At 43.0% G+C, this 12,925-nt stretch overlaps 1 protein-coding gene across 26 annotated transcripts in view; it reads right to left on the bottom strand.

Annotated features, from left to right (window-relative positions):
- The window catches only part of MAGI1 (membrane associated guanylate kinase, WW and PDZ domain containing 1), a 335,623-nt gene that overhangs the window by 197,397 nt on the left and 125,301 nt on the right, over positions 1-12,925 (bottom strand). The gene's annotated exons all lie outside the window — the stretch shown is intronic.

Genomic DNA, 12,925 nt, shown 5'->3' with positions numbered 1-12,925 from the left:
TGTTAAAACCAACTATTTCTTTTTTAACCTCAGTAACTCCAGCTGTCTGAAGTTTCCTCAGCTTGAACATTCAAGATGTTCCTCAGCATTTAAGTACCAGCTCTTTTCAGTTTAGAAGCTTCTAATTACATTGGAACCATGAGCACATTTGTCAAGATTTATGAATCAACAGATCCCTACTCTGACTAATGGGTTCCAATCACAAAGAAACTGCCCATCTTCATTTGAAGTGCTGTGTGTTCAGGCCTTTCACCTCAGTCTTGCTTAGCTTCTCATCTGCTGCATAGTTTCTCGAGTAAAAATTTTCTTTTAATGAGTGTGTGCATTCAGCAGTGAAGTGCAGGAGTTGTAATCAACCAGAAACACATCCACTTGCATATTTACCCCTGTAAACAGGTTGCAGATGGGGAAAGTAGGTGTTTCAGTGGGTTGTTTCTGCTACCCACAATTCATATTTTGTCTGGTAAAAATCAGTTAAATTAAATGAATTATACATTAAATAAAATAAATAAAATCTTTGAATAACACAGACAAAACAATGGCTGATTTTGCATCTGTACCCCCTTGGAATTTGGAAAAGCAAATGATATTAATGGAAAACCAAAAGAGGTGCAAGACTTAAATGCTTTCAAGAAGGGAGATTTTGGCACTGATGACTACACCTGCCACTGAATTGCACATTACAATATCCATCCATTTTCTGCTGACAGTGATTGAACACAAGGACTTCTGGCAGTAACTTTCTAAGCCAAAGAACTTTAGCAGTTCATTTAAGCTTATTTTAAACCTGAAAATTTTTAAACTGTCTTTATTGATCACTGAGGATAATACAGAGTTCTTCCAAAGGAAAGATGACGTCTTGCTGCCAGTGGGATAAACTCTTCTACTGTTCTGCCTTTATGTCGTGGTTTGACTTTGTCCCAGTGCCAGGCACCCATGAAAGGCTCTCCCTCACCCTCTCCTGCCAGGGCTGGGCAGGGAGAGAAAAATAAAAAATTAATGACGGGTTCATGAGAACCCTTCAGGAGAAAACATGTCCAAGGCAAAACAGGCTCGACTTAAAGGCACAAGGTAAATTCATTACTAACAGAATCAGATGAGGATAATGAGAAGTAAAACAAGCCATTAAAACACCTTTTCTTCCCCCAGCCCCTCCCTCCCTCCCACCAACAGCACAGGGAGACAGGGCACGGGGTTTGGGTCAGTTCATCCCCGAGGTTTTCTGCCACTGCTCAGGGAGAGGAGTCTCACCATGGCCTGCAGGGGAACCTCGGCTCCTGGATCACCTCCTTCCCTTCCTTCTCCACTGACATTGGTGTCTCCATGTTCTTTCCCTCACATGTTCCCACCTCCTCCTCTTCTCTGACTAGAAGAAAATCTGTGTGCCCTTTGTTTTGATCTTCTTCTTCTTCAATCTGCTGTCACAGAGGTGTTACAATCATCTGTCATTGGCCCAGCCTTGGCCAGCAGCGTGTCCATGCTCAGAGCCATCAGGGACTGGCTCTGCTGGACATGGTGGGAGCTTCCAGCAGCTTCTCACAGAAGCCACCTCTGTGGCCCCCTGCCAAAAATTAGGCTGTGCAAAACCAACACACCTTACCAGAGGATAATTTTTGCTAGAGGAACTGGATAAATGAAATGGAACTGGATAAATGAACCAGGACAGCTAGATTTGATAGTCAGTTCTGTCTCAGACTTCTCATGTACAGTTAATCTCCCTCAGCTTTAGTAAAATGGAGATAATACCATTGCTTGTCTGAGCTGAGGCAGATTTACTCACTACTGGTGAGCTTCTGCCTAAAGTGAAGGTCTAATTGCTTGAAAGCTCTGCCCCATCAGCTCCTGCAGATCCTTTCAACTTACAAAGAACTTCACTTGCAAACTCCAAGGTCAGGAATGCTGCTGATTTTGCCTGGCTGGCATTGAGGCATTGCTTGTGTGGTTGGAGGGGAGTGTGGCACCTCACTGAAAATCTAAAGCAGCCTAAGAAACTTAAGTGACATTAAATATATAAATAAGCTACAAATATGGTTGAACATTTAAGGGTCTATACCAGAACATGCAAAACTGAGACACAGAATTTACATGTACATGGATGCAATTAAGTTTGGGTTCTGGACACCCAAAAAGGCAAAATTCAAATGCACAGTGCTCACTGCAAACTGTACCAAGATTATATTTTAAGCAGCAGTGGACTGAATCAAAATACATAATTCACAGTTCCTTCCTAATCCATTTCAAAGTGAAATATTAATCAACAGAAGTATTTCATTCCACCACTTTATTTCTGTTTCTCAGAAAAAAAAAAGAAAAAAAAGCTTTATACCTCTCTCCTTTACTGCCTTACAGAGCTGTAGGGCTCAGCAGTGCTCATTGCCAGCTTACAGACTTCGCTTAGGCCTGTGCTAAGCACCTTCAAAACCAGACTGTAAATCACCCTGAGTCTAAATCTGGAAGGGAAATGAATTTGCCTATAAAAGCAGAGTATCTGCTGTGCATTTCAGACCTGAAACCTTAAAGTTAGGATGTTGCACTGGAACTTTTCCAACTCAGATTAGTTATGTCTTTGTTAATGAAATTTAATCTTTTCCCAACTTGAATTTATTAACTCAAAGGCCGACATATGCAAAGTAATTCAGGCTAAATTTTAGGCTTCTTCCTCATCCTTACAAAACTCTCATAATTCATTTGCAGACAGCAGAGTCCAATGTCATCCCTAGGATTTTGAGTTAATTACCTTGGAAAATGTACAGCTGAAGATTGCTGGACATTCAGAGGGCAATATTTGACCTAAAATTGGGTTTGTCATGCTAGGAAACTGAAATTCTTTTCTCAGAGGACTGTTGTTTGTACCTGAACTATTTCTAACATTTCTAACTATTTCTAAACATTTTTAAAATAGCCCCAACTCTTTTAGAACTTTGCAAAAATTCTCACAAACCAAATAACAATTAAGCCTCATTAAAGTCCTCCCAGCTCTCTTTCATGGTATGCTCATCAGAAAATGCAGAGCAATCATCAGGTTGTTTCATATAGTCCTGAGAGAAGACAGGCTTGCCATATATTTTCAATTACTTTTATTAAGATATATGATATTATTAAGAGTTCTGATACACAGTCAGCTTCCTTCCTTTGTCAAAATAATATAGGCTATTTGCAGTTACTGAACATGATGGGTGAGACAGAACTGCTGCTGTTCTCTGCTTGTGGATTGCATGTAGGGCTAATGTGCAACCCTAGGCATGCTTAAAAGATAAACAGCAATTTTTAATGTACTGCCATCAGGTTTTCACTGAGTATTTTCCTCAGACTCTGGAAACAAATGATGCTTTGGCAGCCTTGTGATCAATGGGAATGGCTGTTCTGTGGCTATTTCAGCAGCGTGGCTGTGTGCTTTGCTGAGTACGTGGCTTGGAAGGAAAGACATCTGTAACTACAGGGAAATAGCTGATTAAGTGCCCTCTCCCAGACGAGCATGCCATTATTTATCTTGATAAACAGCCTCCCCACGGAGGGAAAAACAAGTGAGCTGCACTTGCAGTGCCCAGCTCCTGCCAGGCTGGGCTCAGCACACTGCTGACACCTCTGGACCCTGCTCCTGTCTGCCCTCTCTCCTCTTGCTCCTCACTCACAAGGAAGCCAAGACTCAACACAGCCCCTCGTGTGCTGGAGCAGAGCTTGGCTGAGGAGAGAGGATACAAATTGCCCAAACTGCACCAGTTCATTTATAGATTAAACAAAAGCCAGAGTCCAACATCTGATGCATACAGCTTATGTGGAAATGTAATTTCTGCATCTCAGCCCTGTTGTTCTGGCCAGACACCTGGAAACTCTCTAAGGAACCTGCAGCTGCCACCAGTGGGGCTGGCTAACATTTCTGGCAGCACTGGTGGGACAGAAAAACCGTGGGCAGTGGTCCAAAACCCCTCTGGCAGCACTGCCCTCCCTCCCCAGTCCCATACTGGTGCTTTCCCAGCTCTGGTGCGAGACACCACCCAGCTCTGGTGAAGGGGAGCAGACCAGCAGTGCTGCCTCAGGTCACAGCACCTCCTCTGCCCCACTCTCAGAAACAGAGGAGACCCCACTCAGATGGCTCAGGAGACACTGGACCTGCCTTGCCCTTTTCAGGTCCGTGTTTCTGTCTTTTTCTGGCTCAGGTCTCTTGGGAGCAATCCCTCGTGCCCTGCTGCCCCAGGCATCACAGAGGGTCACAGCCATGCAGATGGAGGATGTCCCTTGCAGGGGTGGCACAGGGACAGCTGTCACCAGGAGGGTGGAGCCCACTGCACCCTGTACCAGCCAGGCCAAGGGCTGACCCTGGGTGTCCATCCCCTCTGTGGGCCATGCACAGGAGCTTATCCAGAACTTCCAGCCACCAGTGAGGCTGTGCTGCACCCTGTGCTCTGCTCAGGGACAGAGTCCAGCACGGCAGAAGAATGTGAACCATCCTTATTTAATGACATCTTCTCCTTCCTCCAAGTGATTTATCTTGCCAGACTTGGGACCAATTACTAACAAAATCTTTGACATGACAAATGTGCCATAGACTCTGTCACTGCTTCAAGTAGGGCTAGAAGTGGGAAACCAGCACGTGAGGACCTGACAATGGGCAGGAAAGCAGCCCTTGCTCTCAGCTCTGTGCTCTCAGGAGCACCAACCACTTTTTAAAAATCACATTACAGCAGTCAGTTTCCAGATACCACACCAAAGCTAACTCAGCCTAATAAAGGAAACAACTCTTTTAATGACTAATTAAGTTCTCAGCTAAACAGTTCAGCAAAGAGATCTGATTTGGTGCATGTGAAACTACCAGGAAAAAAACAGAGTAGGCCCAAATATATTTCAGTACCTCAAGTATAAATGGTGATGTTGTGCCTTTAAGTCACAGAATAAGGTGTGGAAAAACAACTGTTAACAGAAGTAACTGGATTTAACTTCCCTCCCTGTGCACCTCAAGTGACAGTAAATGAAATTACCAAAAGCTGCCTCTGCAGACAGCTACCACAACTCAGCTGCTGAGCTGCAGTCACAAATGTAAGACCAGTATCCAGTCAATAAGGTGACATTCACCATTAAATGCTGAACTTCTGGTGGAGGAGAAAGCTGCTATAAGGCTGTTTTCCAAAACTGAGATAACCCTACACCCCACAGAGGGAGCCTGGGGACAGAGGTGAGAAATCCCAGATGGAGAAATCCCACACTTCTGGCAAATGATTTGGAAAACAAATTCAGTTTTTCCCTGTTTGCATTCAGCGTGAGCCAAGGACTTGGCTTCACACAACAGTTGAGCTAAACTGGAGTGGGAGGTTCAGGCCTTGCTTCCCATCCCTCCTTGTTGTGTCAAAAAGCAGAATTAAGTCAAAGTTTTTAGTTCATACTCCACATAGTCCCACAGCATGGCACAAAAACCAGATCACTGCTACTGAGCTCCTCTGCTGGGAGGGATTTATATTTCCACTCAAAAACTTAGATATCCATAAATCAAGAGAGACTAGAAGGAAAAAAACCCCTGAATTAGACCAATACTCCAGTGTTTGTTAATTTAACTTCCAATTTCTCAGCCAGTAGCCTAATTCAGAGACTGCCATCAAAAACACTATTACATTTATCTGTGCCTTGCTTCAGATTTTCTTAATGTACTTAACTACAATCTCTAACACACAGAGTGTGGTTTGGATAAATCCTGTAATCTAATCAATCAGCTAATTCCAGTGCAAGCCAAAAGGGGGGTGAGGGAAAGCAAATCCTAAAACTTTTCATTACATATTACTCTCAAAAATAAATCACCACCTAATGGATTGCTAAACTCATGCACAAGTAAATTACCAGCAGATAATTAAGAATTAATAGCCTTCTGTGATCAGAGGTTGCTATTCACAATGAGCTGATAAAGATTATGAAAGCAGGTTTTTTCTATAAAATAAATTGAAATACAAATGTTTCTACACCACACTGCATATGAAAAACTAATAAAGAGTATCAGAAATGAAATCACATTTACTCATTCTCTCTCTGGCATATGAGAATTTTAAGTCAACTAAAGCCTTATTTCTATATTTGTTTGGACTGCCACAATTAGAGTCTTGTTGTTGTTGTTGTTACCCTCAGCCTGAATGAACCTCTAATGCCAAAGAATGGCTCCAGTGGTTCCTCACTGTAAACCTGTTATCTTGGGTATCCGAGATGAGGATGCACATGGAAAAAAGTTCAAGGCTTGCCCAGACACACCATGCAAAATCCTGTCTAATAGGTTTAAAGTTGAACGCAGAGATGCACACAGAACACGCAGCAGAGCTGGTACCACATGTGAGAGGTCATGAAGGAGCTGCATGTTTGGAGTCAGTGGTGTCAGGGAACCTCTGCAGGCCAGGATTCTCAGGGTTATAGATTCCCTGAGATTCTCCTTGGGGTTGCTGTTCCCCAAGGTAATAAGGGTTCCCCCCCAAGGTTGCTGTTCCCTGGGAGTTTCCTCTGGGTTGATGTTCCCTGAGGTAATCAGGTTTTCGGTCTTCTCTTCGCCCTGGGTGTTTCACACCGAAGCCAGAGACGACAAGTTGAGTCCAGCAGTTCGTGTTATCAAGCTGTTTATTCTTAATTATCTATCAGTTCTTGTCCAGCTTTGCAAGGCGTCCCCAGCAGAGCAGGACACGCGGGGGACTGGGCGGATCAGAGAGCCCCGCACCTTATGTACAGTACCCTTGACCCAACCACTGTCCGAGATGTATTTTTTATTTACAAAATTGTACCAATACCTACTACCTATACTAACATGTCATTTCTACTCTAAGCCAATCTCTAAAACCCAACTCAGCACAAGATGGGCGACGAGAGCAAGAACAAGGAGCACAGGGGCCACTCCTCAATTCCTCCATCTCGTCTCTTCAGCCCCATATACTAAGAATCCTAATTTCTATATTTATATTCTATAATAAACCAGCTACTACTTATTTTGAATTCTTAGGGTTTGTGATTCTTCCTGCATGTGAGTGTTCACTCCCATGGACAGGAATCAGAGTCAGTGTCCTCCTGGGATCTGTGTGGGCCTAACTGACCCCCCTGTCCAGTCTCCAAACCCTCCTGTACAGTCTCCAAACCCTCCAGGGTGGCCAGAGGGATATCCTGGACTCCAACACAGGATCACAGCCCCAAACCTTCACACCAGGCAGCAACACTGGGCAAGGCTTCTGCTGCCCAGGCAGCTGTTCTGCATCAGCAAATCCTGGCAGCACTGCCAACACCTCTAGGAACTGCTTTTGCTCATACAGGGTGAAGTGTGTTCTGCGAGGGATTGCAGCTCAAGAATTAACAGCTTCTTGAAAAATCAAAATAAATCAGCTTAAGCAACACCTCCTTTGCTGCAGTCTGGCACTGCCCCACACAGTTACAGGGGCACACCTGGAGGTCAGCAGCTCCTGAAGAAGTGCCAGTTTCATCCTCTGTGGTCATGTAAACACAGCCTAAGGGTGGAAACCTCAACTAGCCTAAAGTGACCTGGACAGCACAGCTGCCAAAGGCCTCAGGCCCTTTCCCTGCACCTTTCAGCTTCCTCTGGTCCTTCACTGCCTTGGCACTTGCAGCTGTGTGGGGATGCCACACAGGAGACAACAGCAGTAAACCAGAGATTAATTCTCTTAAGTCAGCTCAGGAGACCAAACACATTTTCTCTGTGGCCAAATGAGAGGCAGGACTACTGCTTTTAAAACCACACTCAAACACAGCAGCACAGTCATGATTCTGGGTGCCAACATTCTGATCTGCAAGACTGATCTAGAACACCCTTGAATATACCTTTAGACACTGCAGTATTACAATAATCTACAATATAGAGCAATGCTCTCACAAACAGGCTCATTTTGCTCTCCATTAGGCTGCAAGTTTGAGACAGCCTTAAGGAGCATCTACAGAAGACAAAGCACAGTTCTTTAATTTTGGTTTACCCTCCTACAGCTTCACCCTTGTGACCTTTCAGACCAAGATCAGGTAACAAGTAGTTAAAAATAAGAACTTGAAGAAATTTTTTCCCCCTCCTGATTTTACTGGAAGACCATCAATATTGGATGAACTCCTTTAGATGTACTGTGCCCAGAGCCACTGAATACCAAATGCTAGAGTAGCTATGCTTCAAAGAGAATATTCTGTCATAAGCTGAGTTTTAGGAAGGCCAGTTCCCTATCAGACTGCTGCCAAGAATCTTGAAACCAACCCCCCACCTCATCCATGAAGGCTCTGCTTCATTATTTTGTGACAAATACTGCTAGCCCACAAACCACTATTAATAAGGCAAAAGTACATGACAGCATTAAACACCAAAGGACAGTAACCATCAGATAAAAAATAGTCATTTGGTGTTACCAGCAATAAGAACACTTTCCTCCACAATTTGCCACTCCTCTCAGAATTTGCATACATGTGGCTGTGGACAATCCAGCAGAATGGCTTAGAAAGAACAAAAATAAAAATATTACTCGCTTCAGTTCTGTGTGGGCATCCACTGGACCATAAGCTTGTGGAGAAGTAGGAGACTGCACACAGCACAGACATCAGTGTTGCCTCAATTCAGTAATTAGATCCAAAATCAGAATTAGAATTCTTAGGAGGAGACCATTACACAGCTTCCCAGTCTAAAAAATTGGGAGAGGGAAGAGAAGCAGAAGGAATTTCAAAATTTTCCCCTTTTCTGTGTAATCTGAGGTTTCTAGTTCCTACTCTTACAAAACAAGCTTATGTGTGCATCAATGCACTGCTGCTCTGGCAAATCCGCCTTAAAGGAAAGTGTCTCCAAACAAAGAGCATCAAAAAGGAAATGCAGCCCAGTCTCAGCAAGCACAAAACCTGTTCAGCCTGCCCAGACCCACCAAAGTGTTGAGGGCACAGAGAGATGTACTTCCCTGGATGGTTTTGCTCACCTCTACCTGAAACAGATTATTTCATTGATCCATATACTGCTCTTGAAACGTGGTCTTTAAACCACAGAAATTAAGATTTCCTCTGTCTCTGCAATTTTCCTCCAGTCCAGAGAACAGCTGAGTTAGTGCAGCCCAGCACACTGAGTGCCCAGGCAGGCACACCGTGGTATTGTCAGCCCTCTTCTGCAGCAATAACCAAAATTCTGAGGTTATCCTCTAAAAACTTTGCTTGGCCCAAACAGCTTTGCTATTTTTCCTGTAAATTCATGTCCTGCTCTTGCCTAGTTAGATGCATAATCAATTGTTTGCACCCTCCTTCCCATCCATCTCCCACTACAATACAACAGAACTGTCAAATAAGATTTATTGCCATCAAATTGTGAGAGCAATTCTAATCAATGCTTACTATGAAAATTTTATAAGTGAAATTCCACTTTTCCCTTTTGTTCTGCAGGGTGGTCCAATGAACAGCATGCAAGAGCAGACCTCTGCAGAGCAAATCTTTGCTGCCAGCTCTGCCTGGGCCACCTGGGGGATCCCCAAAAAGTGACTGTTTCCACATCCTTAAATACCTGAAATAATGACACTGAGCCGAACATGCTCAGATTTACTGATTATTTGTCGGATTTATTTTCCTTTTTCTTTCTATTATTTCACTGATGCCCATGATGAACCAAACACAAGGCATGCAGAATGAATCAGAGAAATCCTTCTTCCTCATCTCCCTTCATGCTTCCAAATCTCTAAACAGATGCCAGCAAAGATTTCTGTGTTGCAGGTGGTTGTTGGGAAGTTTTTCTGTAAATGGAGGCTTAAGACATCTGCACAAAAAGTTTGATAATTCATGAACTAGCATTTTAGAGGTGTTCCAAGCTTGATTCAGTTGCTTCAGCTGGCCTTGCTGCTATGGAACTGAATGACCTAGAAGACAGCTGTGAATTAATTGCATATGAGACATCCTGTATGAGACATCATCTAACTTGGAAGAGCTTCCTAATGTGCCAGAAATCTAAACTCCAATTTTCTAGCACTATTTTTAAATATCTACCAGTAGATAAACATAACCTTAAGTAGCCTTTTGCATAAGGATGAAAAACTAGCAATAACTACACTAACAGAAATTGAATGTCACACTTCCACAAAGTTTTCCTAAGAATGTATTTCATGCTGGGATTGCCCAGAACCTTAAATACACAACCCTTCGAGTAGGGGGTGACTACACACATCACACTGGTGAGATGGAACACCACGAGGATGCAGCCAAATGCACCTTCCACAGCTGTGGAAGTGTGGAGATTTCAGGGATGAAACCACAGCATCAGTGAAGACCAATCTCAGGATCTTTAGAAAAAACTATTGTGTGAATTTAACTTCTTGAATTTTCCAGAGTCTGCAGTAAACAGTAGTTGTATTTCCCAGCTATGCTGGAATGTTTCCCACGAGATGACCAGTAAGGGTAAAACACTTCCATGTTCTGGAGTCCCTTGGAAACTGTTCCTATGAACTCATCTCCAGAACAAAAAGTCAATATGCAGTTGGTTTTCTGCCCACTGCACCCCTCATCACTCGTTTGATATTTACTTTATTTTTAATTAAAAAGATGTATAGTCCCTTCGAGGGCACTAAAATGGAGCAACTGTTTAGAAAAATCAATATAGGCAGGGTTGTGGCTCCCTATAGGAAGTTTAATTCTTGACAGCAGATCTGCAGCAAAACAGACAAGAGTATAAAGCAACCCCCAGAGCTTCAGCACAGCCCATTCCAAGCACCCCAGAAAAACTGGGCTGAGCTGCACCATTTCCAGCAGCCTCTGCTCCAGCCCTACAAGCCCTGCCATTGAAAAGCCCAAACTGAACAAGCAAATAAAATTTGGTGGTCATTATAGCCTCATAAAGGAGACTAAAACACCACTGTAAGAAGCTGGAAATGCAGAGGGCAGTGTTGATTATAAACCTGCCTGGCCAGAACCTCCAGCTGGCGATGGAGAAAGTCAAGGTAGAGGGAAGAGACAAGCAAACAGCACTGACAGCTGACATTTTCCAGCCCTTTTATGTGGGAATGAAAGTTGGGCTGGTTCAGGGGTACAGGAACACAGCACTGCTGCAGCACCCACCCTCACTCCTCCAAAAATCAAGACACATTTCACATTTGTAGAACAAACTTAAAAAATAACCTGATCGCCCTCAATTAGATGTTCCAATATTTATCTTCTAGAACCCCTATCTTTAGCTATCCAGCATAATTTTGATGAGTTCCTGGGATTAGCACAGGTAAAAACACATCCACAAAGTATAAATAATAATAAAATGAGTTAAAATCCGACTCCATCAGCATTTTTTTCTCATGAGTGTACAATGTTAGAAGGACTCATTTTTGTCTATCTACACACACTGAAAGGAGCAACTCTGCATTTATTTTGGTGTTTTCCTCATTGACCTATGCATTGATAAAAGCAAGTCTGACATAACTTTAGGATAACACTGCATTTTCAATTCAGACACTTGGCATTTGCTCAAGAAATGAGTGAGGCCTGGAGAAAAATATTTTATTGGAAACCAAATGTCTCTCTCTTCTAGATTCAAAGTGATGCTAGCTACATTTCCCTGGCTTATTAATAACACAGTGGCTTATACAAGTTTTCTCCCACAAATCTTTTCTGTCTGAGCATGTCTTCAGACACCTGGATACAAATTAAAAATTGTCTTTAATGACTTGAAAGGTTGGAAGGGGTGTTCTGATTTCAAGTGGCTGCCCTGGATGGAGGTAAGCTACTTATGCCTTGAAAAATCACCAGTTAACAATAAAAAAAATAGAAAAAAGATGGTACAGATACAGTAGATGCAGCCTTCCAGGTACTGTCTAGAGTCAAGCACCAGTTTCTCAGCACTAAAAATGAGTCTGTGAGATAATACATCAATCCAAAAAGCACAAAAATATGCACAACAGGGCTGCATCATAATAGGTATTCTGACTCTACTGAACTATTTTAAATGACATAGCAAAATTAAATTTCATTGCAACACACTTGATCGATCAAGTGGAAACAGCAATACTTTTAATGTTTGCAAAAGCCATCAGCAGACTGAAAGCGAAATGTCTTAGCATTTGTCTTGCCTTCACAAAGAGATTTTTGTTAAAACTGCAAATATAGGAAGCCTTTATATGAAATATCCGAAATGGTTAGGAATGAGACAGTACAAAACTTGTTTATAGCAACTGCTGACCCCAAAAGGAAAGGCCTTCAAAAATGCCAACTCCTCTGACAGAGTTCAGGACTGCTAAAGAAACAGAGGCATTTTTTTCTAGATACATAAAATGAAATAAACTGCCTCACTGAGAAATGTTCCCAGGGAACACAGTAATGAGATGGAGCAGTAGATCCTGCTGCAGCCTTAATTACATGGGTCACAAGTGAAAAAGGATGACTGCCAGCACACAGCAAGTGCAGTAGCCTTGGAATCATAGAATCATAAAACCCTAAAACCCTTTAGGCTGGAAAAGGCCTCTTAAGATCAAGTCCCATCATTAACCCAGTACTGCCATGTTCACCACTAAACCACATCCCTTAAATGCCACATCCACACTTTTTTTGAACACTTCCAGAGCTGGCAATTATACCACTTCCCTTGGCAGCCTGTTCCAATGCCTGACCACCATTTGCAGGGAAGAAAACTTTTCCTGCAATCCAATCTAAATCTCTCCCTGTGAAACTTGAGGCAGTTTCCTCTTGTTTCATTGCCTGCTATTTGAGAGAAGAGATGGAGTCCCACCTTTCCACCCCCAGCTCATCCTCTTCACAAGACATAAGCCTTGTGAAGTGAGAGGTGAGAGCACTGGCTGGATAATTGCATTGAATTTAAGTATCCAGGAGAGTAAAATTGTGGGTTTGCTCTGTTAATTCTTCATGCTGCAGGGTGAGTATGGAGCCCTCTGTGCTGGGTATCACCATCAGCCTGGCAGGGCAAGCTCAGGAAAACCACCAGGACATCATTCCTCTGATACCACGGGCTGCATGAGAG

The sequence above is a fragment of the Prinia subflava genome, chromosome 14 (genome assembly GCF_021018805.1).
Source record: "Prinia subflava isolate CZ2003 ecotype Zambia chromosome 14, Cam_Psub_1.2, whole genome shotgun sequence".
In the NCBI taxonomy this organism is placed as follows: domain Eukaryota; kingdom Metazoa; phylum Chordata; class Aves; order Passeriformes; family Cisticolidae; genus Prinia; species Prinia subflava.
The sequence above is the reverse complement of the archived record's forward strand: the minus strand, read 5'-3'. Positions and strand labels throughout refer to the sequence as shown.